General features: G+C 40.1%; 22 non-coding genes across 22 annotated transcripts; 11 read left to right on the top strand and 11 right to left on the bottom strand.

Moving 5' to 3' along the window:
• Positions 1-1,570: 1,570 nt before the first annotated feature.
• LOC137409609 (5S ribosomal RNA) lies at positions 1,571-1,689 on the bottom strand. The gene has a single exon (XR_010980820.1). It is a non-coding gene; the product is annotated as a 5S ribosomal RNA (ribosomal RNA).
• A 134-nt stretch (positions 1,690-1,823) lies between these two features.
• On the top strand, positions 1,824-1,942 carry LOC137409222 (5S ribosomal RNA). Its single transcript, XR_010980457.1, has one exon. It is a non-coding gene; the product is annotated as a 5S ribosomal RNA (ribosomal RNA).
• Positions 1,943-4,041: 2,099 nt separating this feature from the next.
• LOC137409608 (5S ribosomal RNA) lies at positions 4,042-4,160 on the bottom strand. Its single transcript, XR_010980819.1, has one exon. It is a non-coding gene; the product is annotated as a 5S ribosomal RNA (ribosomal RNA).
• A 134-nt stretch (positions 4,161-4,294) lies between these two features.
• On the top strand, positions 4,295-4,413 carry LOC137409154 (5S ribosomal RNA). Its single transcript, XR_010980394.1, has one exon. It is a non-coding gene; the product is annotated as a 5S ribosomal RNA (ribosomal RNA).
• A 2,166-nt stretch (positions 4,414-6,579) lies between these two features.
• On the bottom strand, positions 6,580-6,698 carry LOC137409607 (5S ribosomal RNA). The gene has a single exon (XR_010980818.1). It is a non-coding gene; the product is annotated as a 5S ribosomal RNA (ribosomal RNA).
• A 134-nt stretch (positions 6,699-6,832) lies between these two features.
• Positions 6,833-6,951, top strand: LOC137409213 (5S ribosomal RNA). The gene has a single exon (XR_010980449.1). It is a non-coding gene; the product is annotated as a 5S ribosomal RNA (ribosomal RNA).
• Positions 6,952-8,994: 2,043 nt separating this feature from the next.
• LOC137409606 (5S ribosomal RNA) lies at positions 8,995-9,113 on the bottom strand. The gene has a single exon (XR_010980817.1). It is a non-coding gene; the product is annotated as a 5S ribosomal RNA (ribosomal RNA).
• A 134-nt stretch (positions 9,114-9,247) lies between these two features.
• LOC137409206 (5S ribosomal RNA) lies at positions 9,248-9,366 on the top strand. The gene has a single exon (XR_010980442.1). It is a non-coding gene; the product is annotated as a 5S ribosomal RNA (ribosomal RNA).
• A 2,099-nt stretch (positions 9,367-11,465) lies between these two features.
• On the bottom strand, positions 11,466-11,584 carry LOC137409605 (5S ribosomal RNA). The gene has a single exon (XR_010980816.1). It is a non-coding gene; the product is annotated as a 5S ribosomal RNA (ribosomal RNA).
• A 134-nt stretch (positions 11,585-11,718) lies between these two features.
• On the top strand, positions 11,719-11,837 carry LOC137409193 (5S ribosomal RNA). Its single transcript, XR_010980430.1, has one exon. It is a non-coding gene; the product is annotated as a 5S ribosomal RNA (ribosomal RNA).
• A 2,104-nt stretch (positions 11,838-13,941) lies between these two features.
• LOC137409603 (5S ribosomal RNA) lies at positions 13,942-14,060 on the bottom strand. Its single transcript, XR_010980815.1, has one exon. It is a non-coding gene; the product is annotated as a 5S ribosomal RNA (ribosomal RNA).
• A 134-nt stretch (positions 14,061-14,194) lies between these two features.
• Positions 14,195-14,313, top strand: LOC137409561 (5S ribosomal RNA). Its single transcript, XR_010980774.1, has one exon. It is a non-coding gene; the product is annotated as a 5S ribosomal RNA (ribosomal RNA).
• Positions 14,314-16,410: 2,097 nt separating this feature from the next.
• LOC137409601 (5S ribosomal RNA) lies at positions 16,411-16,529 on the bottom strand. Its single transcript, XR_010980813.1, has one exon. It is a non-coding gene; the product is annotated as a 5S ribosomal RNA (ribosomal RNA).
• A 134-nt stretch (positions 16,530-16,663) lies between these two features.
• Positions 16,664-16,782, top strand: LOC137409445 (5S ribosomal RNA). Its single transcript, XR_010980663.1, has one exon. It is a non-coding gene; the product is annotated as a 5S ribosomal RNA (ribosomal RNA).
• A 2,136-nt stretch (positions 16,783-18,918) lies between these two features.
• LOC137409600 (5S ribosomal RNA) lies at positions 18,919-19,037 on the bottom strand. Its single transcript, XR_010980812.1, has one exon. It is a non-coding gene; the product is annotated as a 5S ribosomal RNA (ribosomal RNA).
• Positions 19,038-19,171: 134 nt separating this feature from the next.
• Positions 19,172-19,290, top strand: LOC137409181 (5S ribosomal RNA). The gene has a single exon (XR_010980419.1). It is a non-coding gene; the product is annotated as a 5S ribosomal RNA (ribosomal RNA).
• A 1,987-nt stretch (positions 19,291-21,277) lies between these two features.
• On the bottom strand, positions 21,278-21,396 carry LOC137409599 (5S ribosomal RNA). The gene has a single exon (XR_010980811.1). It is a non-coding gene; the product is annotated as a 5S ribosomal RNA (ribosomal RNA).
• Positions 21,397-21,530: 134 nt separating this feature from the next.
• On the top strand, positions 21,531-21,649 carry LOC137409169 (5S ribosomal RNA). The gene has a single exon (XR_010980408.1). It is a non-coding gene; the product is annotated as a 5S ribosomal RNA (ribosomal RNA).
• A 2,159-nt stretch (positions 21,650-23,808) lies between these two features.
• On the bottom strand, positions 23,809-23,927 carry LOC137409598 (5S ribosomal RNA). The gene has a single exon (XR_010980810.1). It is a non-coding gene; the product is annotated as a 5S ribosomal RNA (ribosomal RNA).
• A 134-nt stretch (positions 23,928-24,061) lies between these two features.
• Positions 24,062-24,180, top strand: LOC137409158 (5S ribosomal RNA). Its single transcript, XR_010980397.1, has one exon. It is a non-coding gene; the product is annotated as a 5S ribosomal RNA (ribosomal RNA).
• A 2,153-nt stretch (positions 24,181-26,333) lies between these two features.
• Positions 26,334-26,452, bottom strand: LOC137409597 (5S ribosomal RNA). The gene has a single exon (XR_010980809.1). It is a non-coding gene; the product is annotated as a 5S ribosomal RNA (ribosomal RNA).
• Positions 26,453-26,586: 134 nt separating this feature from the next.
• On the top strand, positions 26,587-26,705 carry LOC137409146 (5S ribosomal RNA). The gene has a single exon (XR_010980386.1). It is a non-coding gene; the product is annotated as a 5S ribosomal RNA (ribosomal RNA).
• The last annotated feature ends 113 nt before the right edge of the window (positions 26,706-26,818 follow it).

Here is a 26,818-nt window from a genome sequence, read left to right as displayed (position 1 = left end):
ATAGCTCAAGAAACTCGCGTTAAGATTTCCTTTTAATTGCGCAACTCGTATGTCGGCGTTACGAGTTTACCTAAAAGCTAAAATAAATAACTAAACGAAACTCGACTCGGCCTTTCGCCGCAAAATACGCACTCTCGTAATGTAAACTCGAGCGATCGTCTTCGATCGTGATGAAACAAAACCGTACTCGCGGATGCGTAAAAGTCTAAAAGGTAAATTGTGTCAAAAAGTTTCGAAACGATTTACAAACCGGAACGTGGAATCTACGTTACGACGGCAACTAAGTTCGGTGATGAGCGCGGGCCAGCGCGTAGCTAAGGTTGCTCCATCAGTTTTTATCTTTGCGGAACTATCTCTAGCGAAAAGCCTACTTTCGCGTAAGGTCATTTCCACGCGATTATAATTATTTAAAAGGAAAATATTTACTGTAGTTTTCAAAATGCTGACGAAATAATCTAAAGCGCGTGAAGCGGCGGTAACGAGCCTGCAACCTTCGTACGAATCGGCGAGATCTTGAACGCTATGCGTTTAGCCAATGAGTGAACGAGTCGAATATTATCGAGCGCGAACAACCACGCCGTCGAAGTATGAGAGTACATACGACTCCTAATTTGCACAATATCAACGATTCGTTTGAGCCGGGAATATTCGTTACGCAATGGCAAAGTTTTAAGCTATGCGTTCGAAGTAACTCGATAGCTTTTCATAGCTAATGAGCGAGCTGGACGAATAACCGGCAGCGCGATTTACCGCTCTTTCAAATATTGAGAGAGCGAACGAATCCTAGTTTACATGGTACGCATGAATGTTTCGTTGCAGCGCGATTAACCGCTCTTTCAGATGTTAAGAGAGCAAACGAATCCTAATTTACACGTGTATATAGTAGACGTACTACGATTGTTTCGTTAGGAGTTGAAGCTACTCGCGCGGCGGTCGAACGCGAGCGTACTCGTTTGGAGGCTATTACACCATTTCTAAAGCATCGCTTTATTTGGTTCGACGTGAACATCTTTTTAACACACCTGTTCGCGTAAGTAAAAGCTTTCTATGTAGGGCTGTTTTCTTTCGAACTCGTAGATGAGAAGAACAAGCCAAAGAACGGCGCTTTCTACTCACCTGTCTTTACACGCGTAGACATTAGATAGCCGGTAAACTAATAAGATCTACGATAGCGCGTCACTTTATGTCGAGAAAAAGTAACAAACTTCCTTTAAAAGAGATTTCTTCGGATTAAAAGTGAGAATATGTTATTTTTATGTTGAGATCGGACGCTGCAACAGTTTTCGTTATACACGAGTAGAGTACATCCTTCGACTACAAAAAGTGTCGCGCTTTAATTGATCACGCTTGCCAGAAGGGTTTTGACGCGGAAATGCAGCAGCAAAGTTATATATACTGTTACACACTACACGTACGTAGTACATAGTACATAGTACATAGTATATGTATATATATATAACGCATACGTAGTACATGTTCATGTACACGAACATGTACATGTACATGTACATGTAGATGAAGATAGCGCGAAGATCGCGATGAAGATAGCAAGATGTAAAAATAAATAAAAAGTCTACAGCACCCGGTATTCCCAGGCGGTCACCCATCCAAGTACTAACCGGGCTCGACGTTGCTTAGCTTCAGTGATCGGACGAGAACTGGCGTTTTCAACGTGATATGGCCGTAGACACTGATGCGCTCTTCGAGACACGCTATTAACGCAGAGTTATAATAATGCTCACCAAGCCGTGACTATATTGTCCAATGGGCGTTCGCTGATTATTGCCACGTTTCTCATTAGCGTCTGTTGAAGCTTACTAAATGTCTACGGCCATATCACGTTGAAAACGCCAGTTCTCGTCCGATCACTGAAGCTAAGCAACGTCGAGCCCGGTTAGTACTTGGATGGGTGACCGCCTGGGAATACCGGGTGCTGTAGACCTTTAGTTTTTATCAAAATTATACTAATTTAGAATTTTCAAGCTTCTTTAATTCACTCTATCTCTTGATATAGAATAAAAAATCATTTCCGCTTGAAAGTCTTTTAATTCGCTCTATCTCTTGATGTAAAATAAAAAATAATTTCCGCTTGAAAGTCTTTTAATTCGCTCTATCTCTTGATGTAAAATAAAAAATCATTTCCATTTAAAAGTCTTTTAATTCGCTCTATCTTTTGATTTAAAATAAAAAATCATTTCCATTTAACAGTCTTTTAATTCGCTCTATCTTTTGATATAAAATAAAAAATCATTTCCATTTAAAAGTCTTTTAATTCGCTCTATCTTTTGATATAAAATAAAAAATCATTTCCATTCAAAGGTTTTAGCCGAAACTGGATAATATGATTATTATTAGTACTTGATGCTATCCGGCTAGCTTCAATCTCCTCATCTTCACCAGCCATGCGCCGCTGCTACCCGTGTATTTTAAAGAGGATATAATTTCGATTCGTTTTCATTTTGCGCGGCGTAATAGCTCAAGAAACTCGCGTTAAGATTTCCTTTTAATTGCGCAACTCGTATGTCGGCGTTACGAGTTTACCTAAAAGCTAAAATAAATAACTAAACGAAACTCGACTCGGCCTTTCGCCGCAAAATACGCATTCTCGTAATGTAAACTCGAGCGATCGTCTTCGATCGTGATGAAACAAAACCGTACTCGCGGATGCGTAAAAGTCTAAAAGGTAAATTGTGTCAAAAAGTTTCGAAACGAATTACAAACCGGAACGTGGAATCTACGTTACGACGGCAACTAAGTTCGGTGATGAGCGCGGGCCAGCGCGTAGCTAAGGTTGCTCCATCAGTTTTTATCTTTGCGGAATTATCTCTAGCGAAAAGCCTACTTTCGCGTAAGGTCATTTCCACGCGATTATAATTATTTAAAAGGAAAATATTTACCGTAGTTTTCAAAATGCTGACGAAATAATCTAAAGCGCGTGAAGCGGCGGTAACGAGCCTGCAACCTTCGTACGAATCGGCGAGATCTTGAACGCTATGCGTTTAGCCAATGAGTGAACGAGTCGAATATTATCGAGCGCGAACAACCACGCCATCGAAGTATGAGAGTACACACGACTCCTAATTTGCACAATATCAACGATTCGTTTGAGCCGGGAATATTCGTTACGCAATGGCAAAGTTTTAAGCTATACGTTCGAAGTAACTCGATAGCTTTTCATAGCTAATGAGCGAGCTGGACGAATAACCGGCAGCGCGATTGACCGCTCTTTCAAATATTGAGAGAGCGAACGAATCCTAATTTACATGGTACGCATGAATGTTTCGTTGCAGCGCGATTAACCGCTCTTTCAGATGTTGAGAGAGCAAACGAATCCTAATTTACACGTGTATATAGTAGACGTACTACGATTGTTTCGTTAGGAGTTGAAGCTACTCGCGCGGCGGTCGAACGCGAGCGTACTCGTTTGGAGGCTATTACACCATTTCTAAAGCATCGCTTTATTTGGTTCGACGTGAACATCTTTTTAACACACCTGTTCGCGTAAGTAAAAGCTTTCTATGTAGGGCTGTTTTCTTTCGAACTCGTAGATGAGAAGAACAAGCCAAAGAACGGCGCTTTCTACTCACCTGTCTTTACACGCGTAGACATTAGATAGCCGGTAAACTAATAAGATCTACGATAGCGCGTCACTTTATGTCGAGAAAAAGTAACAAACTTCCTTTAAAAGAGATTTCTTCGGATTAAAAGTGAGAATATGTTATTTTTATGTTGAGATCGGACGCTGCAACAGTTTTCGTTATACACGAGTAGAGTACATCCTTCGACTACAAAAAGTGTCGCGCTTTAATTGATCACGCTTGCCAGAAGGGTTTTGACGCGGAAATGCAGCAGCAAAGTTATATATACTGTTACACACTACACGTACGTAGTACATAGTACATAGTACATAGTATATGTATATATATATAACGCATACGTAGTACATGTTCATGTACATGAACATGTACATGTACATGTACATGTAGATGAAGATAGCGCGAAGATCGCGATGAAGATAGCAAGATGTAAAAATAAATAAAAAGTCTACAGCACCCGGTATTCCCAGGCGGTCACCCATCCAAGTACTAACCGGGCTCGACGTTGCTTAGCTTCAGTGATCGGACGAGAACTGGCGTTTTCAACGTGATATGGCCGTAGACACTGATGCGCTCTTCGAGACACGCTATTAACGCAGAGTTATAATAATGCTCACCAAGCCGTGACTATATTGTCCAATGGGCGTTCGCTGATTATTGCCACGTTTCTCATTAGCGTCTGTTGAAGCTTACTAAATGTCTACGGCCATATCACGTTGAAAACGCCAGTTCTCGTCCGATCACTGAAGCTAAGCAACGTCGAGCCCGGTTAGTACTTGGATGGGTGACCGCCTGGAAATACCGGGTGCTGTAGACCTTTAGTTTTTATCAAAATTATACTAATTTAGAATTTTCAAGCTTCTTTAATTCACTCTATCTCTTGATATAGAATAAAAAATCATTTCCGCTTGAAAGTCTTTTAATTCGCTCTATCTCTTGATGTAAAATAAAAAATCATTTCCGCTTGAAAGTCTTTTAATTCGCTCTATCTCTTGATGTAAAATAAAAAATCATTTCCATTTAAAAGTCTTTTAATTCGCTCTATCTCTTGATTTAAAACAAAAAATCATTTCCATTTAAAAGTCTTTTAATTCGCTCTATCTTTTGATATAAAATAAAAAATCATTTCCATTTAAAAGTCTTTTAATTCGCTCTATCTTTTGATATAAAATAAAAAATCATTTCCATTTAAAAGTCTTTTAATTCGCTCTATCTTTTGATATAAAATAAAAAATCATTTCCATTCAAAGGTTTTAGCCGAAACTGGATAATATGAATATTATTAGTACTTGATGCTATCCGGCTAGCTTCAATCTCCTCATCTTCACCAGCCATGCGCCGCTGCTACCCGTGCATTTTAAAGAGGATATAATTTCGATTCGTTTTCATTTTGCGCGGCGTAATAGCTCAAGAAACTCGCGTTAAGATTTCCTTTTAATTGCGCAACTCGTATGTCGGCGTTACGAGTTTACCTAAAAGCTAAAATAAATAACTAAACGAAACTCGACTCGGCCTTTCGCCGCAAAATACGCATTCTCGTAATGTAAACTCGAGCGATCGTCTTCGATCGTGATGAAACAAAACCGTACTCGCGGATGCGTAAAAGTCTAAAAGGTAAATTGTGTCAAAAAGTTTCGAAACGATTTACAAACCGGAACGTGGAATCTACGTTACGACGGCAACTAAGTTCGGTGATGAGCGCGGGCCAGCGCGTAGCTAAGGTTGCTCCATCAGTTTTTATCTTTGCGGAACTATCTCTAGCGAAAAGCCTACTTTTGCGTAAGGTCATTTCCACGCAATTATAATTATTTAAAAGGAAAATATTTACCATAGTTTTCAAAATGCTGACGAAATAATCTAAAGCGCGTGAAGCGGCGGTAACGAGCCTGCAACCTTCGTACGAATCGGCGAGATCTTGAACGCTATGCGTTTAGCCAATGAGTGAACGAGTCGAATATTATCGAGCGCGAACAACCACGCCATCGAAGTATGAGAGTACACACGACTCCTAATTTGCACAATATCAACGATTCGTTTGAGCCGGGAATATTCGTTACGCAATGGCAAAGTTTTAAGCTATACGTTCGAAGTAACTCGATAGCTTTTCATAGCTAATGAGCGAGCTGGACGAATAACCGGCAGCGCGATTGACCGCTCTTTCAAATATTGAGAGAGCGAACGAATCCTAGTTTACATGGTACGCATGAATGTTTCGTTGCAGCGCGATTAACCGCTCTTTCAGATGTTAAGAGAGCAAACGAATCCTAATTTACACGTGTATATAGTAGACGTACTACGATTGTTTCGTTAGGAGTTGAAGCTACTCGCGCGGCGGTCGAACGCGAGCGTACTCGTTTGGAGGCTATTACACCATTTCTAAAGCATCGCTTTATTTGGTTCGACGTGAACATCTTTTTAACACACCTGTTCGCGTAAGTAAAAGCTTTCTATGTAGGGCTGTTTTCTTTCGAACTCGTAGATGAGAAGAACAAGCCAAAGAACGGCGCTTACTACTCACCTGTCTTTACACGCGTAGACATTAGATAGCCGGTAAACTAATAAGATCTACGATAGCGCGTCACTTTATGTCGAGAAAAAGTAACAAACTTCCTTTAAAAGAGATTTCTTTGGATTAAAAGTGAGAATATGTTATTTTTATGTTGAGATCGGACGCTGCAACAGTTTTCATTATACACGAGTAGAGTACATCCTTCGACTACAAAAAGTGTCGCGCTTTAATTGATCACGCTTGCCAGAAGGGTTTTGACGCGGAAATGCAGCAGCAAAGTTATATATACTGTTACACACTACACGTACGTAGTACATAGTACATAGTACATAGTACATAGTATATGTATATATATAACGCATACGTAGTACATGTTCATGTACATGAACATGAACATGTACATGTACATGTACATGTAGATGAAGATAGCGCGAAGATCGCGATGAAGATAGCAAGATGTAAAAATAAATAAAAAGTCTACAGCACCCGGTATTCCCAGGCGGTCACCCATCCAAGTACTAACCGGGCTCGACGTTGCTTAGCTTCAGTGATCGGACGAGAACTGGCGTTTTCAACGTGATATGGCCGTAGACACTGATGCGCTCTTCGAGACACGCTATTAACGCAGAGTTATAATAATGCTCACCAAGCCGTGACTATATTGTCCAATGGGCGTTCGCTGATTATTGCCACGTTTCTCATTAGCGTCTGTTGAAGCTTACTAAATGTCTACGGCCATATCACGTTGAAAACGCCAGTTCTCGTCCGATCACTGAAGCTAAGCAACGTCGAGCCCGGTTAGTACTTGGATGGGTGACCGCCTGGGAATACCGGGTGCTGTAGACCTTTAGTTTTTATCAAAATTATACTAATTTAGAATTTTCAAGCTTCTTTAATTCACTCTATCTCTTGATATAGAATAAAAAATCATTTCCGCTTGAAAGTCTTTTAATTCGCTCTATCTCTTGATGTAAAATAAAAAATCATTTCCGCTTGAAAGTCTTTTAATTCGCTCTATCTCTTGATGTAAAATAAAAAATCATTTCCATTTAAAAGTCTTTTAATTCGCTCTATCTCTTGATTTAAAACAAAAAATCATTTCCATTTAAAAGTCTTTTAATTCGCTCTATCTTTTGATATAAAATAAAAAATCATTTCCATTCAAAGGTTTTAGCCGAAACTGGATAATATGAATATTATTAGTACTTGATGCTATCCGGCTAGCTTCAATCTCCTCATCTTCACCAGCCATGCGCCGCTGCTACCCGTGTATTTTAAAGAGGATATAATTTCGATTCGTTTTCATTTTGCGCGGCGTAATAGCTCAAGAAACTCGCGTTAAGATTTCCTTTTAATTGCGCAACTCGTATGTCGGCGTTACGAGTTTACCTAAAAGCTAAAATAAATAACTAAACGAAACTCGACTCGGCCTTTCGCCACAAAATACACATTCTCGTAATGTAAACTCGAGCGATCGTCTTCGATCGTGATGAAACAAAACCGTACTCGCGGATGCGTAAAAGTCTAAAAGGTAAATTGTGTCAAAGAGTTTCGAAACGAATTACAAACCGGAACGTGGAATCTACGTTACGACGGCAACTAAGTTCGGTGATGAGCGCGGGCCAGCGCGTAGCTAAGGTTGCTCCATCAGTTTTTATCTTTGCGGAACTATCTCTAGCGAAAAGCCTACTTTCGCGTAAGGTCATTTCCACGCAATTATAATTATTTAAAAGGAAAATATTTACCGTAGTTTTCAAAATGCTGACGAAATAATCTAAAGCGCGTGAAGCGGCGGTAACGAGCCTGCAACCTTCGTACGAATCGGCGAGATCTTGAACGCTATGCGTTTAGCCAATGAGTGAACGAGTCGAATATTATCGAGCGCGAACAACCACGCCGTCGAAGTATGAGAGTACACACGACTCCTAACTTGCACAATATCAACGATTCGTTTGAGCCGGGAATATTCGTTACGCAATGGCAAAGTTTTAAGCTATGCGTTCGAAGTAACTCGATAGCTTTTCATAGCTAATGAGCGAGCTGGACGAATAACCGGCAGCGCGATTGACCGCTCTTTCAAATATTGAGAGAGCGAACGAATCCTAGTTTACATGGTACGCATGAATGTTTCGTTGCAGCGCGATTAACCGCTCTTTCAGATGTTAAGAGAGCAAACGAATCCTAATTTACACGTGTATATAGTAGACGTACTACGATTGTTTCGTTAGGAGTTGAAGCTACTCGCGCGGCGGTCGAACGCGAGCGTACTCGTTTGGAGGCTATTACACCATTTCTAAAGCATCGCTTTATTTGGTTCGACGTGAACATCTTTTTAACACACCTGTTCGCGTAAGTAAAAGCTTTCTATGTAGGGCTGTTTTCTTTCGAACTCGTAGATGAGAAGAACAAGCCAAAGAACGGCGCTTTCTACTCACCTGTCTTTACACGCGTAGACATTAGATAGCCGGTAAACTAATAAGATCTACGATAGCGCGTCACTTTATGTCGAGAAAAAGTAACAAACTTCCTTTAAAAGAGATTTCTTCGGATTAAAAGTGAGAATATGTTATTTTTATGTTGAGATCGGACGCTGCAACAGTTTTCGTTATACACGAGTAGAGTACATCCTTCGACTACAAAAAGTGTCGCGCTTTAATTGATCACGCTTGCCAGAAGGGTTTTGACGCGGAAATGCAGCAGCAAAGTTATATATACTGTTACACACTACACGTACGTAGTACATAGTACATAGTACATAGTATATGTATATATATATAACGCATACGTAGTACATGTTCATGTACACGAACATGTACATGTACATGTACATGTAGATGAAGATAGCGCGAAGATCGCGATGAAGATAGCAAGATGTAAAAATAAATAAAAAGTCTACAGCACCCGGTATTCCCAGGCGGTCACCCATCCAAGTACTAACCGGGCTCGACGTTGCTTAGCTTCAGTGATCGGACGAGAACTGGCGTTTTCAACGTGATATGGCCGTAGACACTGATGCGCTCTTCGAGACACGCTATTAACGCAGAGTTATAATAATGCTCACCAAGCCGTGACTATATTGTCCAATGGGCGTTCGCTGATTATTGCCACGTTTCTCATTAGCGTCTGTTGAAGCTTACTAAATGTCTACGGCCATATCACGTTGAAAACGCCAGTTCTCGTCCGATCACTGAAGCTAAGCAACGTCGAGCCCGGTTAGTACTTGGATGGGTGACCGCCTGGGAATACCGGGTGCTGTAGACCTTTAGTTTTTATCAAAATTATACTAATTTAGAATTTTCAAGCTTCTTTAATTCACTCTATCTCTTGATATAGAATAAAAAATCATTTCCGCTTGAAAGTCTTTTAATTCGCTCTATCTCTTGATGTAAAATAAAAAATCATTTCCGCTTGAAAGTCTTTTAATTCGCTCTATCTCTTGATGTAAAATAAAAAATCATTTCCATTTAAAAGTCTTTTAATTCGCTCTATCTCTTGATTTAAAACAAAAAATCATTTCCATTTAAAAGTCTTTTAATTCGCTCTATCTTTTGATATAAAATAAAAAATCATTTCCATTTAAAAGTCTTTTAATTCGCTCTATCTTTTGATATAAAATAAAAAATCATTTCCATTCAAAGGTTTTAGCCGAAACTGGATAATATGATTATTATTAGTACTTGATGCTATCCGGCTAGCTTCAATCTCCTCATCTTCACCAGCCATGCGCCGCTGCTACCCGTGTATTTTAAAGAGGATATAATTTCGATTCGTTTTCATTTTGCGCGGCGTAATAGCTCAAGAAACTCGCGTTAAGATTTCCTTTTAATTGCGCAACTCGTATGTCGGCGTTACGAGTTTACCTAAAAGCTAAAATAAATAACTAAACGAAACTCGACTCGGCCTTTCGCCGCAAAATACGCATTCTCGTAATGTAAACTCGAGCGATCGTCTTCGATCGTGATGAAACAAAACCGTACTCGCGGATGCGTAAAAGTCTAAAAGGTAAATTGTGTCAAAAAGTTTCGAAACGAATTACAAACCGGAACGTGGAATCTACGTTACGACGGCAACTAAGTTCGGTGATGAGCGCGGGCCAGCGCGTAGCTAAGGTTGCTCCATCAGTTTTTATCTTTGCGGAACTATCTCTAGCGAAAAGCCTACTTTCGCGTAAGGTCATTTCCACGCAATTATAATTATTTAAAAGGAAAATATTTACCGTAGTTTTCAAAATGCTGACGAAATAATCTAAAGCGCGTGAAGCGGCGGTAACGAGCCTGCAACCTTCGTACGAATCGGCGAGATCTTGAACGCTATGCGTTTAGCCAATGAGTGAACGAGTCGAATATTATCGAGCGCGAACAACCACGCCGTCGAAGTATGAGAGTACACACGACTCCTAACTTGCACAATATCAACGATTCGTTTGAGCCGGGAATATTCGTTACGCAATGGCAAAGTTTTAAGCTATGCGTTCGAAGTAACTCGATAGCTTTTCATAGCTAATGAGCGAGCTGGACGAATAACCGGCAGCGCGATTGACCGCTCTTTCAAATATTGAGAGAGCGAACGAATCCTAGTTTACATGGTACGCATGAATGTTTCGTTGCAGCGCGATTAACCGCTCTTTCAGATGTTAAGAGAGCAAACGAATCCTAATTTACACGTGTATATAGTAGACGTACTACGATTGTTTCGTTAGGAGTTGAAGCTACTCGCGCGGCGGTCGAACGCGAGCGTACTCGTTTGGAGGCTATTACACCATTTCTAAAGCATCGCTTTATTTGGTTCGACGTGAACATCTTTTTAACACACCTGTTCGCGTAAGTAAAAGCTTTCTATGTAGGGCTGTTTTCTTTCGAACTCGTAGATGAGAAGAACAAGCCAAAGAACGGCGCTTTCTACTCACCTGTCTTTACACGCGTAGACATTAGATAGCCGGTAAACTAATAAGATCTACGATAGCGCGTCACTTTATGTCGAGAAAAAGTAACAAACTTCCTTTAAAAGAGATTTCTTCGGATTAAAAGTGAGAATATGTTATTTTTATGTTGAGATCGGACGCTGCAACAGTTTTCGTTATACACGAGTAGAGTACATCCTTCGACTACAAAAAGTGTCGCGCTTTAATTGATCACGCTTGCCAGAAGGGTTTTGACGCGGAAATGCAGCAGCAAAGTTATATATACTGTTACACACTACACGTACGTAGTACATAGTACATAGTACATAGTATATGTATATATATATAACGCATACGTAGTACATGTTCATGTACACGAACATGTACATGTACATGTACATGTAGATGAAGATAGCGCGAAGATCGCGATGAAGATAGCAAGATGTAAAAATAAATAAAAAGTCTACAGCACCCGGTATTCCCAGGCGGTCACCCATCCAAGTACTAACCGGGCTCGACGTTGCTTAGCTTCAGTGATCGGACGAGAACTGGCGTTTTCAACGTGATATGGCCGTAGACACTGATGCGCTCTTCGAGACACGCTATTAACGCAGAGTTATAATAATGCTCACCAAGCCGTGACTATATTGTCCAATGGGCGTTCGCTGATTATTGCCACGTTTCTCATTAGCGTCTGTTGAAGCTTACTAAATGTCTACGGCCATATCACGTTGAAAACGCCAGTTCTCGTCCGATCACTGAAGCTAAGCAACGTCGAGCCCGGTTAGTACTTGGATGGGTGACCGCCTGGGAATACCGGGTGCTGTAGACCTTTAGTTTTTATCAAAATTATACTAATTTAGAATTTTCAAGCTTCTTTAATTCACTCTATCTCTTGATATAGAATAAAAAATCATTTCCGCTTGAAAGTCTTTTAATTCGCTCTATCTCTTGATGTAAAATAAAAAATCATTTCCGCTTGAAAGTCTTTTAATTCGCTCTATCTCTTGATGTAAAATAAAAAATCATTTCCATTTAAAAGTCTTTTAATTCGCTCTATCTCTTGATTTAAAACAAAAAATCATTTCCATTTAAAAGTCTTTTAATTCGCTCTATCTTTTGATATAAAATAAAAAATCATTTCCATTTAAAAGTCTTTTAATTCGCTCTATCTTTTGATATAAAATAAAAAATCATTTCCATTCAAAGGTTTTAGCCGAAACTGGATAATATGATTATTATTAGTACTTGATGCTATCCGGCTAGCTTCAATCTCCTCATCTTCACCAGCCATGCGCCGCTGCTACCCGTGTATTTTAAAGAGGATATAATTTCGATTCGTTTTCATTTTGCGCGGCGTAATAGCTCAAGAAACTCGCGTTAAGATTTCCTTTTAATTGCGCAACTCGTATGTCGGCGTTACGAGTTTACCTAAAAGCTAAAATAAATAACTAAACGAAACTCGACTCGGCCTTTCGCCGCAAAATACGCATTCTCGTAATGTAAACTCGAGCGATCGTCTTCGATCGTGATGAAACAAAACCGTACTCGCGGATGCGTAAAAGTCTAAAAGGTAAATTGTGTCAAAAAGTTTCGAAACGAATTACAAACCGGAACGTGGAATCTACGTTACGACGGCAACTAAGTTCGGTGATGAGCGCGGGCCAGCGCGTAGCTAAGGTTGCTCCATCAGTTTTTATCTTTGCGGAATTATCTCTAGCGAAAAGCCTACTTTCGCGTAAGGTCATTTCCACGCGATTATAATTATTTAAAAGGAAAATATTTACCGTAGTTTTCAAAATGCTGACGAAATAATCTAAAGCGCGTGAAGCGGCGGTAACGAGCCTGCAACCTTCGTACGAATCGGCGAGATCTTGAACGCTATGCGTTTAGCCAATGAGTGAACGAGTCGAATATTATTGAGCGCGAACAACCACGCCGTCGAAGTATGAGAGTACACACGACTCCTAATTTGCACAATATCAACGATTCGTTTGAGCCGGGAATATTCGTTACGCAATGGCAAAGTTTTAAGCTATGCGTTCGAAGTAACTCGATAGCTTTTCATAGCTAATGAGCGAGCTGGACGAATAACCGGCAGCGCGATTGACCGCTCTTTCAAATATTGAGAGAGCGAACGAATCCTAGTTTACATGGTACGCATGAATGTTTCGTTGCAGCGCGATTAACCGCTCTTTCAGATGTTAAGAGAGCAAACGAATCCTAATTTACACGTGTATATAGTAGACGTACTACGATTGTTTCGTTAGGAGTTGAAGCTACTCGCGCGGCGGTCGAACGCGAGCGTACTCGTTTGGAGGCTATTACACCATTTCTAAAGCATCGCTTTATTTGGTTCGACGTGAACATCTTTTTAACACACCTGTTCGCGTAAGTAAAAGCTTTCTATGTAGGGCTGTTTTCTTTCGAACTCGTAGATGAGAAGAACAAGCCAAAGAACGGCGCTTTCTACTCACCTGTCTTTACACGCGTAGACATTAGATAGCCGGTAAACTAATAAGATCTACGATAGCGCGTCACTTTATGTCGAGAAAAAGTAACAAACTTCCTTTAAAAGAGATTTCTTCGGATTAAAAGTGAGAATATGTTATTTTTATGTTGAGATCGGACGCTGCAACAGTTTTCGTTATACACGAGTAGAGTACATCCTTCGACTACAAAAAGTGTCGCGCTTTAATTGATCACGCTTGCCAGAAGGGTTTTGACGCGGAAATGCAGCAGCAAAGTTATATATACTGTTACACACTACACGTACGTAGTACATAGTACATAGTACATAGTACATAGTATATGTATATATATAACGCATACGTAGTACATGTTCATGTACATGAACATGTACATGTACATGTACATGTAGATGAAGATAGCGCGAAGATCGCGATGAAGATAGCAAGATGTAAAAATAAATAAAAAGTCTACAGCACCCGGTATTCCCAGGCGGTCACCCATCCAAGTACTAACCGGGCTCGACGTTGCTTAGCTTCAGTGATCGGACGAGAACTGGCGTTTTCAACGTGATATGGCCGTAGACACTGATGCGCTCTTCGAGACACGCTATTAACGCAGAGTTATAATAATGCTCACCAAGCCGTGACTATATTGTCCAATGGGCGTTCGCTGATTATTGCCACGTTTCTCATTAGCGTCTGTTGAAGCTTACTAAATGTCTACGGCCATATCACGTTGAAAACGCCAGTTCTCGTCCGATCACTGAAGTTAAGCAACGTCGAGCCCGGTTAGTACTTGGATGGGTGACCGCCTGGGAATACCGGGTGCTGTAGACCTTTAGTTTTTATCAAAATTATACTAATTTAGAATTTTCAAGCTTCTTTAATTCACTCTATCTCTTGATATAGAATAAAAAATCATTTCCGCTTGAAAGTCTTTTAATTCGCTCTATCTCTTGATGTAAAATAAAAAATCATTTCCGCTTGAAAGTCTTTTAATTCGCTCTATCTCTTGATGTAAAATAAAAAATCATTTCCATTTAAAAGTCTTTTAATTCGCTCTATCTCTTGATTTAAAACAAAAAATCATTTCCATTTAAAAGTCTTTTAATTCGCTCTATCTTTTGATATAAAATAAAAAATCATTTCCATTTAAAAGTCTTTTAATTCGCTCTATCTTTTGATATAAAATAAAAAATCATTTCCATTCAAAGGTTTTAGCCGAAACTGGATAATATGATTATTATTAGTACTTGATGCTATCCGGCTAGCTTCAATCTTCTCATCTTCACCAGCCATGCGCCGCTGCTACCCGTGTATTTTAAAGAGGATATAATTTCGATTCGTTTTCATTTTGCGCGGCGTAATAGCTCAAGAAACTCGCGTTAAGATTTCCTTTTAATTGCGCAACTCGTATGTCGGCGTTACGAGTTTACCTAAAAGCTAAAATAAATAACTAAACGAAACTCGACTCGGCCTTTCGCCGCAAAATACGCATTCTCGTAATGTAAACTCGAGCGATCGTCTTCGATCGTGATGAAACAAAACCGTACTCGCGGATGCGTAAAAGTCTAAAAGGTAAATTGTGTCAAAAAGTTTCGAAACGATTTACAAACCGGAACGTGGAATCTACGTTACGACGGCAACTAAGTTCGGTGATGAGCGCGGGCCAGCGCGTAGCTAAGGTTGCTCCATCAGTTTTTATCTTTGCGGAACTATCTCTAGCGAAAAGCCTACTTTCGCGTAAGGTCATTTCCACGCAATTATAATTATTTAAAAGGAAAATATTTACCGTAGTTTTCAAAATGCTGACGAAATAATCTAAAGCGCGTGAAGCGGCGGTAACGAGCCTGCAACCTTCGTACGAATCGGCGAGATCTTGAACGCTATGCGTTTAGCCAATGAGTGAACGAGTCGAATATTATCGAGCGCGAACAACCACGCCATCGAAGTATGAGAGTACACACGACTCCTAATTTGCACAATATCAACGATTCGTTTGAGCCGGGAATATTCGTTACGCAATGGCAAAGTTTTAAGCTATACGTTCGAAGTAACTCGATAGCTTTTCATAGCTAATGAGCGAGCTGGACGAATAACCGGCAGCGCGATTGACCGCTCTTTCAAATATTGAGAGAGCGAACGAATCCTAATTTACATGGTACGCATGAATGTTTCGTTGCAGCGCGATTAACCGCTCTTTCAGATGTTGAGAGAGCAAACGAATCCTAATTTACACGTGTATATAGTAGACGTACTACGATTGTTTCGTTAGGAGTTGAAGCTACTCGCGCGGCGGTCGAACGCGAGCGTACTCGTTTGGAGGCTATTACACCATTTCTAAAGCATCGCTTTATTTGGTTCGACGTGAACATCTTTTTAACACACCTGTTCGCGTAAGTAAAAGCTTTCTATGTAGGGCTGTTTTCTTTCGAACTCGTAGATGAGAAGAACAAGCCAAAGAACGGCGCTTTCTACTCACCTGTCTTTACACGCGTAGACATTAGATAGCCGGTAAACTAATAAGATCTACGATAGCGCGTCACTTTATGTCGAGAAAAAGTAACAAACTTCCTTTAAAAGAGATTTCTTCGGATTAAAAGTGAGAATATGTTATTTTTATGTTGAGATCGGACGCTGCAACAGTTTTCGTTATACACGAGTAGAGTACATCCTTCGACTACAAAAAGTGTCGCGCTTTAATTGATCACGCTTGCCAGAAGGGTTTTGACGCGGAAATGCAGCAGCAAAGTTATATATACTGTTACACACTACACGTACGTAGTACATAGTACATAGTACATAGTATATGTATATATATAACGCATACGTAGTACATGTTCATGTACATGAACATGTACATGTACATGTACATGTAGATGAAGATAGCGCGAAGATCGCGATGAAGATAGCAAGATGTAAAAATAAATAAAAAGTCTACAGCACCCGGTATTCCCAGGCGGTCACCCATCCAAGTACTAACCGGGCTCGACGTTGCTTAGCTTCAGTGATCGGACGAGAACTGGCGTTTTCAACGTGATATGGCCGTAGACACTGATGCGCTCTTCGAGACACGCTATTAACGCAGAGTTATAATAATGCTCACCAAGCCGTGACTATATTGTCCAATGGGCGTTCGCTGATTATTGCCACGTTTCTCATTAGCGTCTGTTGAAGCTTACTAAATGTCTACGGCCATATCACGTTGAAAACGCCAGTTCTCGTCCGATCACTGAAGTTAAGCAACGTCGAGCCCGGTTAGTACTTGGATGGGTGACCGCCTGGGAATACCGGGTGCTGTAGACCTTTAGTTTTTATCAAAATTATACTAATTTAGAATTTTCAAGCTTCTTTAATTCACTCTATCTCTTGATATAGAATAAAAAATCATTTCCGCTTGACAGTCTTTTAATTCGCTCTATCTCTTGATGTAAAATAAAAAATCATTTCCGCTTGAAAGTCTTTTAATTCGCTCTATCTCTTGATGTAAAATAAAAAATCATTTCCATTTAAAAGTCTTTTAATTCGCTCTATCTCTTGATTTAAAACAAAAAATCATTTCCATTTAAAAGTCTTTTAATTCGCTCTATCTTTTGATATAAAATAAAAAATCATTTCCATTTAAAAGTCTTTTAATTCGCTCTATCTTTTGATATAAAATAAAAAATCATTTCCATTCAAAAGTCTTTTAATTCGCTCTATCTTTTGATATAAAATAAAAATTCATTTCCATTCAAAGGTTTTAGCCGAAACTGGATAATATGAATATTATTAGTACTTGATGCTATCCGGCTAGCTTCAATCTCCTCATCTTCACCAGCCATGCGCCGCTGCTACCCGTGCATTTTAAAGAGGATATAATTTCGATTCGTTTTCATTTTGCGCGGCGTAATAGCTCAAGAAACTCGCGTTAAGATTTCCTTTTAATTGCGCAACTCGTATGTCGGCGTTACGAGTTTACCTAAAAGCTAAAATAAATAACTAAACGAAACTCGACTCGGCCTTTCGCCGCAAAATACGCATTCTCGTAATGTAAACTCGAGCGATCGTCTTCGATCGTGATGAAACAAAACCGTACTCGCGGATGCGTAAAAGTCTAAAAGGTAAATTGTGTCAAAAAGTTTCGAAACGATTTACAAACCGGAACGTGGAATCTACGTTACGACGGCAACTAAGTTCGGTGATGAGCGCGGGCCAGCGCGTAGCTAAGGTTGCTCCATCAGTTTTTATCTTTGCGGAACTATCTCTAGCGAAAAGCCTACTTTCGCGTAAGGTCATTTCCACGCGATTATAATTATTTAAAAGGAAAATATTTACCGTAGTTTTCAAAATGCTGACGAAATAATCTAAAGCGCGTGAAGCGGCGGTAACGAGCCTGCAACCTTCGTACGAATCGGCGAGATCTTGAACGCTATGCGTTTAGCCAATGAGTGAACGAGTCGAATATTATCGAGCGCGAACAACCACGCCATCGAAGTATGAGAGTACACACGACTCCTAATTTGCACAATATCAACGATTCGTTTGAGCCGGGAATATTCGTTACGCAATGGCAAAGTTTTAAGCTATACGTTCGAAGTAACTCGATAGCTTTTCATAGCTAATGAGCGAGCTGGACGAATAACCGGCAGCGCGATTGACCGCTCTTTCAAATATTGAGAGAGCGAACGAATCCTAATTTACATGGTACGCATGAATGTTTCGTTGCAGCGCGATTAACCGCTCTTTCAGATGTTGAGAGAGCAAACGAATCCTAATTTACACGTGTATATAGTAGACGTACTACGATTGTTTCGTTAGGAGTTGAAGCTACTCGCGCGGCGGTCGAACGCGAGCGTACTCGTTTGGAGGCTATTACACCATTTCTAAAGCATCGCTTTATTTGGTTCGACGTGAACATCTTTTTAACACACCTGTTCGCGTAAGTAAAAGCTTTCTATGTAGGGCTGTTTTCTTTCGAACTCGTAGATGAGAAGAACAAGCCAAAGAACGGCGCTTTCTACTCACCTGTCTTTACACGCGTAGACATTAGATAGCCGGTAAACTAATAAGATCTACGATAGCGCGTCACTTTATGTCGAGAAAAAGTAACAAACTTCCTTTAAAAGAGATTTCTTCGGATTAAAAGTGAGAATATGTTATTTTGATGTTGAGATCGGACGCTGCAACAGTTTTCGTTATACACGAGTAGAGTACATCCTTCGACTACAAAAAGTGTCGCGCTTTAATTGATCACGCTTGCCAGAAGGGTTTTGACGCGGAAATGCAGCAGCAAAGTTATATATACTGTTACACACTACACGTACGTAGTACATAGTACATAGTATATGTATATATATATAACGCATACGTAGTACATGAACATGTACATGTACATGTACATGTAGATGAATATAGCGCGAAGATCGCGATGAAGATAGCAAGATGTAAAAATAAATAAAAAGTCTACAGCACCCGGTATTCCCAGGCGGTCACCCATCCAAGTACTAACCGGGCTCGACGTTGCTTAGCTTCAGTGATCGGACGAGAACTGGCGTTTTCAACGTGATATGGCCGTAGACACTGATGCGCTCTTCGAGACACGCTATTAACGCAGAGTTATAATAATGCTCACCAAGCCGTGACTATATTGTCCAATGGGCGTTCGCTGATTATTGCCACGTTTCTCATTAGCGTCTGTTGAAGCTTACTAAATGTCTACGGCCATATCACGTTGAAAACGCCAGTTCTCGTCCGATCACTGAAGCTAAGCAACGTCGAGCCCGGTTAGTACTTGGATGGGTGACCGCCTGGGAATACCGGGTGCTGTAGACCTTTAGTTTTTATCAAAATTATACTAATTTAGAATTTTCAAGCTTCTTTAATTCACTCTATCTCTTGATATAGAATAAAAAATCATTTCCGCTTGAAAGTCTTTTAATTCGCTCTATCTCTTGATGTAAAATAAAAAATCATTTCCATTTAAAAGTCTTTTAATTCGCTCTATCTTTTGATATAAAATAAAAAATCATTTCCATTTAAAAGTCTTTTAATTCGCTCTATCTTTTGATATAAAATAAAAAATCATTTCCATTCAAAGGTTTTAGCCGAAACTGGATAATATGAATATTATTAGTACTTGATGCTATCCGGCTAGCTTCAATCTCCTCATCTTCACCAGCCATGCGCCGCTGCTACCTGTGTATTTTAAAGAGGATATAATTTCGATTCGTTTTCATTTTGCGCGGCGTAATAGCTCAAGAAACTCGCGTTAAGATTTCCTTTTAATTGCGCAACTCGTATGTCGGCGTTACGAGTTTACCTAAAAGCTAAAATAAATAACTAAACGAAACTCGACTCGGCCTTTCGCCGCAAAATACGCATTCTCGTAATGTAAACTCGAGCGATCGTCTTCGATCGTGATGAAACAAAACCGTACTCGCGGATGCGTAAAAGTCTAAAAGGTAAATTGTGTCAAAAAGTTTCGAAACGAATTACAAACCGGAACGTGGAATCTACGTTACGACGGCAACTAAGTTCGGTGATGAGCGCGGGCCAGCGCGTAGCTAAGGTTGCTCCATCAGTTTTTATCTTTGCGGAATTATCTCTAGCGAAAAGCCTACATTCGCGTAAGGTCATTTCCACGCGATTATAATTATTTAAAAGGAAAATATTTACCGTAGTTTTCAAAATGCTGACGAAATAATCTAAAGCGCGTGAAGCGGCGGTAACGAGCCTGCAACCTTCGTACGAATCGGCGAGATCTTGAACGCTATGCGTTTAGCCAATGAGTGAACGAGTCGAATATTATCGAGCGCGAACAACCACGCCGTCGAAGTATGAGAGTACACACGACTCTTAATTTGCACAATATCAACGATTCGTTTGAGCCGGGAATATTCGTTACGCAATGGCAAAGTTTTAAGCTATGCGTTCGAAGTAACTCGATAGCTTTTCATAGCTAATGAGCAAGCTGGACGAATAACCGGCAGCGCGATTGACCGCTCTTTCAAATATTGAGAGAGCGAACGAATCCTAGTTTACATGGTACGCATGAATGTTTCGTTGCAGCGCGATTAACCGCTCTTTCAGATGTTGAGAGAGCAAACGAATCCTAATTTACACGTGTATATAGTAGACGTACTACGATTGTTTCGTTAGGAGTTGAAGCTACTCGCGCGGCGGTCGAACGCGAGCGTACTCGTTTGGAGGCTATTACACCATTTCTAAAGCATCGCTTTATTTGGTTTGACGTGAACATCTTTTTAACACACCTGTTCGCGTAAGTAAAAGCTTTCTATGTAGGGCTGTTTTCTTTCGAACTCGTAGATGAGAAGAACAAGCCAAAGAACGGCGCTTACTACTCACCTGTCTTTACACGCGTAGACATTAGATAGCCGGTAAACTAATAAGATCTACGATAGCGCGTCACTTTATGTCGAGAAAAAGTAACAAACTTCCTTTAAAAGAGATTTCTTCGGATTAAAAGTGAGAATATGTTATTTTTATGTTGAGATCGGACGCTGCAACAGTTTTCGTTATACACGAGTAGAGTACATCCTTCGACTACAAAAAGTGTCGCGCTTTAATTGATCACGCTTGCCAGAAGGGTTTTGACGCGGAAATGCAGCAGCAAAGTTATATATACTGTTACACACTACACGTACGTAGTACATAGTACATAGTACATAGTATATGTATATATATATAACGCATACGTAGTACATGTTCATGTACATGAACATGTACATGTACATGTACATGTAGATGAAGATAGCGCGAAGATCGCGATGAAGATAGCAAGATGTAAAAATAAATAAAAAGTCTACAGCACCCGGTATTCCCAGGCGGTCACCCATCCAAGTACTAACCGGGCTCGACGTTGCTTAGCTTCAGTGATCGGACGAGAACTGGCGTTTTCAACGTGATATGGCCGTAGACACTGATGCGCTCTTCGAGACACGCTATTAACGCAGAGTTATAATAATGCTCACCAAGCCGTGACTATATTGTCCAATGGGCGTTCGCTGATTATTGCCACGTTTCTCATTAGCGTCTGTTGAAGCTTACTAAATGTCTACGGCCATATCACGTTGAAAACGCCAGTTCTCGTCCGATCACTGAAGCTAAGCAACGTCGAGCCCGGTTAGTACTTGGATGGGTGACCGCCTGGGAATACCGGGTGCTGTAGACCTTTAGTTTTTATCAAAATTATACTAATTTAGAATTTTCAAGCTTCTTTAATTCACTCTATCTCTTGATATAGAATAAAAAATCATTTCCGCTTGAAAGTCTTTTAATTCGCTCTATCTCTTGATGTAAAATAAAAAATCATTTCCGCTTGAAAGTCTTTTAATTCGCTCTATCTCTTGATGTAAAATAAAAAATCATTTCCGCTTGAAAGTCTTTTAATTCGCTCTATCTCTTGATGTAAAATAAAAAATCATTTCCATTTAAAAGTCTTTTAATTCGCTCTATCTCTTGATTTAAAACAAAAAATCATTTCCATTTAAAAGTCTTTTAATTCGCTCTATCTTTTGATATAAAATAAAAAATCATTTCCATTTAAAAGTCTTTTAATTCGCTCTATCTTTTGATATAAAATAAAAAATCATTTCCATTCAAAGGTTTTAGCCGAAACTGGATAATATGAATATTATTAGTACTTGATGCTATCCGGCTAGCTTCAATCTCCTCATCTTCACCAGCCATGCGCCGCTGCTACCCGTGTATTTTAAAGAGGATATAATTTCGATTCGTTTTCATTTTGCGCGGCGTAATAGCTCAAGAAACTCGCGTTAAGATTTCCTTTTAATTGCGCAACTCGTATGTCGGCGTTACGAGTTTACCTAAAAGCTAAAATAAATAACTAAACGAAACTCGACTCGGCCTTTCGCCGCAAAATACGCATTCTCGTAATGTAAACTCGAGCGATCGTCTTCGATCGTGATGAAACAAAACCGTACTCGCGGATGCGTAAAAGTCTAAAAGGTAAATTGTGTCAAAAAGTTTCGAAACGAATTACAAACCGGAACGTGGAATCTACGTTACGACGGCAACTAAGTTCGGTGATGAGCGCGGGCCAGCGCGTAGCTAAGGTTGCTCCATCAGTTTTTATCTTTGCGGAATTATCTCTAGCGAAAAGCCTACTTTCGCGTAAGGTCATTTCCACGCGATTATAATTATTTAAAAGGAAAATATTTACCGTAGTTTTCAAAATGCTGACGAAATAATCTAAAGCGCGTGAAGCGGCGGTAACGAGCCTGCAACCTTCGTACGAATCGGCGAGATCTTGAACGCTATGCGTTTAGCCAATGAGTGAACGAGTCGAATATTATCGAGCGCGAACAACCACGCCGTCGAAGTATGAGAGTACACACGACTCCTAATTTGCACAATATCAACGATTCGTTTGAGCCGGGAATATTCGTTACGCAATGGCAAAGTTTTAAGCTATGCGTTCGAAGTAACTCGATAGCTTTTCATAGCTAATGAGCGAGCTGGACGAATAACCGGCAGCGCGATTGACCGCTCTTTCAAATATTGAGAGAGCGAACGAATCCTAGTTTACATGGTACGCATGAATGTTTCGTTGCAGCGCGATTAACCGCTCTTTCAGATGTTAAGAGAGCAAACGAATCCTAATTTACACGTGTATATAGTAGACGTACTACGATTGTTTCGTTAGGAGTTGAAGCTACTCGCGCGGCGGTCGAACGCGAGCGTACTCGTTTGGAGGCTATTACACCATTTCTAAAGCATCGCTTTATTTGGTTCGACGTGAACATCTTTTTAACACACCTGTTCGCGTAAGTAAAAGCTTTCTATGTAGGGCTGTTTTCTTTCGAACTCGTAGATGAGAAGAACAAGCCAAAGAACGGCGCTTTCTACTCACCTGTCTTTACACGCGTAGACATTAGATAGCCGGTAAACTAATAAGATCTACGATAGCGCGTCACCTTATGTCGAGAAAAAGTAACAAACTTCCTTTAAAAGAGATTTCTTCGGATTAAAAGTGAGAATATGTTATTTTTATGTTGAGATCGGACGCTGCAACAGTTTTCGTTATACACGAGTAGAGTACATCCTTCGACTACAAAAAGTGTCGCGCTTTAATTGATCACGCTTGCCAGAAGGGTTTTGACGCGGAAATGCAGCAGCAAAGTTATATATACTGTTACACACTACACGTACGTAGTACATAGTACATAGTACATAGTATATGTATATATATAACGCATACGTAGTACATGTTCATGTACATGAACATGTACATGTACATGTACATGTACATGTAGATGAAGATAGCGCGAAGATCGCGATGAAGATAGCAAGATGTAAAAATAAATAAAAAGTCTACAGCACCCGGTATTCCCAGGCGGTCACCCATCCAAGTACTAACCGGGCTCGACGTTGCTTAGCTTCAGTGATCGGACGAGAACTGGCGTTTTCAACGTGATATGGCCGTAGACACTGATGCGCTCTTCGAGACACGCTATTAACGCAGAGTTATAATAATGCTCACCAAGCCGTGACTATATTGTCCAATGGGCGTTCGCTGATTATTGCCACGTTTCTCATTAGCGTCTGTTGAAGCTTACTAAATGTCTACGGCCATATCACGTTGAAAACGCCAGTTCTCGTCCGATCACTGAAGCTAAGCAACGTCGAGCCCGGTTAGTACTTGGATGGGTGACCGCCTGGGAATACCGGGTGCTGTAGACCTTTAGTTTTTATCAAAATTATACTAATTTAGAATTTTCAAGCTTCTTTAATTCACTCTATCTCTTGATATAGAATAAAAAATCATTTCCGCTTGAAAGTCTTTTAATTCGCTCTATCTCTTGATGTAAAATAAAAAATCATTTCCGCTTGAAAGTCTTTTAATTCGCTCTATCTCTTGATGTAAAATAAAAAATCATTTCCGCTTGAAAGTCTTTTAATTCGCTCTATCTCTTGATGTAAAATAAAAAATCATTTCCATTTAAAAGTCTTTTAATTCGCTCTATCTCTTGATTTAAAACAAAAAATCATTTCCATTTAAAAGTCTTTTAATTCGCTCTATCTTTTGATATAAAATAAAAAATCATTTCCATTTAAAAGTCTTTTAATTCGCTCTATCTTTTGATATAAAATAAAAAATCATTTCCATTCAAAGGTTTTAGCCGAAACTGGATAATATGAATATTATTAGTACTTGATGCTATCCGGCTAGCTTCAATCTCCTCATCTTCACCAGCCATGCGCCGCTGCTACCCGTGTATTTTAAAGAGGATATAATTTCGATTCGTTTTCATTTTGCGCGGCGTAATAGCTCAAGAAACTCGCGTTAAGATTTCCTTTTAATTGCGCAACTCGTATGTCGGCGTTACGAGTTTACCTAAAAGCTAAAATAAATAACTAAACGAAACTCGACTCGGCCTTTCGCCGCAAAATACGCATTCTCGTAATGTAAACTCGAGCGATCGTCTTCGATCGTGATGAAACAAAACCGTACTCGCGGATGCGTAAAAGTCTAAAAGGTAAATTGTGTCAAAAAGTTTCGAAACGAATTACAAACCGGAACGTGGAATCTACGTTACGACGGCAACTAAGTTCGGTGATGAGCGCGGGCCAGCGCGTAGCTAAGGTTGCTCCATCAGTTTTTATCTTTGCGGAATTATCTCTAGCGAAAAGCCTACTTTCGCGTAAGGTCATTTCCACGCGATTATAATTATTTAAAAGGAAAATATTTACCGTAGTTTTCAAAATGCTGACGAAATAATCTAAAGCGCGTGAAGCGGCGGTAACGAGCCTGCAACCTTCGTACGAATCGGCGAGATCTTGAACGCTATGCGTTTAGCCAATGAGTGAACGAGTCGAATATTATCGAGCGCGAACAACCACGCCATCGAAGTATGAGAGTACACACGACTCCTAATTTGCACAATATCAACGATTCGTTTGAGCCGGGAATATTCGTTACGCAATGGCAAAGTTTTAAGCTATACGTTCGAAGTAACTCGATAGCTTTTCATAGCTAATGAGCGAGCTGGACGAATAACCGGCAGCGCGATTGACCGCTCTTTCAAATATTGAGAGAGCGATTGAATCCTAATTTACATGGTACGCATGAATGTTTCGTTGCAGCGCGATTAACCGCTCTTTCAGATGTTGAGAGAGCAAACGAATCCTAATTTACACGTGTATATAGTAGACGTACTACGATTGTTTCGTTAGGAGTTGAAGCTACTCGCGCGGCGGTCGAACGCGAGCGTACTCGTTTGGAGGCTATTACACCATTTCTAAAGCATCGCTTTATTTGGTTCGACGTGAACATCTTTTTAACACACCTGTTCGCGTAAGTAAAAGCTTTCTATGTAGGGCTGTTTTCTTTCGAACTCGTAGATGAGAAGAACAAGCCAAAGAACGGCGCTTTCTACTCACCTGTCTTTACACGCGTAGACATTAGATAGCCGGTAAACTAATAAGATCTACGATAGCGCGTCACTTTATGTCGAGAAAAAGTAACAAACTTCCTTTAAAAGAGATTTCTTCGGATTAAAAGTGAGAATATGTTATTTTTATGTTGAGATCGGACGCTGCAACAGTTTTCGTTATACACGAGTAGAGTACATCCTTCGACTACAAAAAGTGTCGCGCTTTAATTGATCACGCTTGCCAGAAGGGTTTTGACGCGGAAATGCAGCAGCAAAGTTATATATACTGTTACACACTACACGTACGTAGTACATAGTACATAGTACATAGTATATGTATATATATAACGCATACGTAGTACATGTTCATGTACATGAACATGTACATGTACATGTACATGTAGATGAAGATAGCGCGAAGATCGCGATGAAGATAGCAAGATGTAAAAATAAATAAAAAGTCTACAGCACCCGGTATTCCCAGGCGGTCACCCATCCAAGTACTAACCGGGCTCGACGTTGCTTAGCTTCAGTGATCGGACGAGAACTGGCGTTTTCAACGTGATATGGCCGTAGACACTGATGCGCTCTTCGAGACACGCTATTAACGCAGAGTTATAATAATGCTCACCAAGCCGTGACTATATTGTCCAATGGGCGTTCGCTGATTATTGCCACGTTTCTCATTAGCGTCTGTTGAAGCTTACTAAATGTCTACGGCCATATCACGTTGAAAACGCCAGTTCTCGTCCGATCACTGAAGCTAAGCAACGTCGAGCCCGGTTAGTACTTGGATGGGTGACCGCCTGGGAATACCGGGTGCTGTAGACCTTTAGTTTTTATCAAAATTATACTAATTTAGAATTTTCAAGCTTCTTTAATTCACTCTATCTCTTGATATAGAATAAAAAATTATTTCCGCTTGAAAGTCTTTTAATTCGCTC

This window comes from Watersipora subatra, chromosome 11, assembly GCF_963576615.1.
Source record: "Watersipora subatra chromosome 11, tzWatSuba1.1, whole genome shotgun sequence".
NCBI classification, from domain to species: Eukaryota; Metazoa; Bryozoa; class Gymnolaemata; order Cheilostomatida; family Watersiporidae; genus Watersipora; species Watersipora subatra.
The sequence above is the reverse complement of the archived record's forward strand: the minus strand, read 5'-3'. Positions and strand labels throughout refer to the sequence as shown.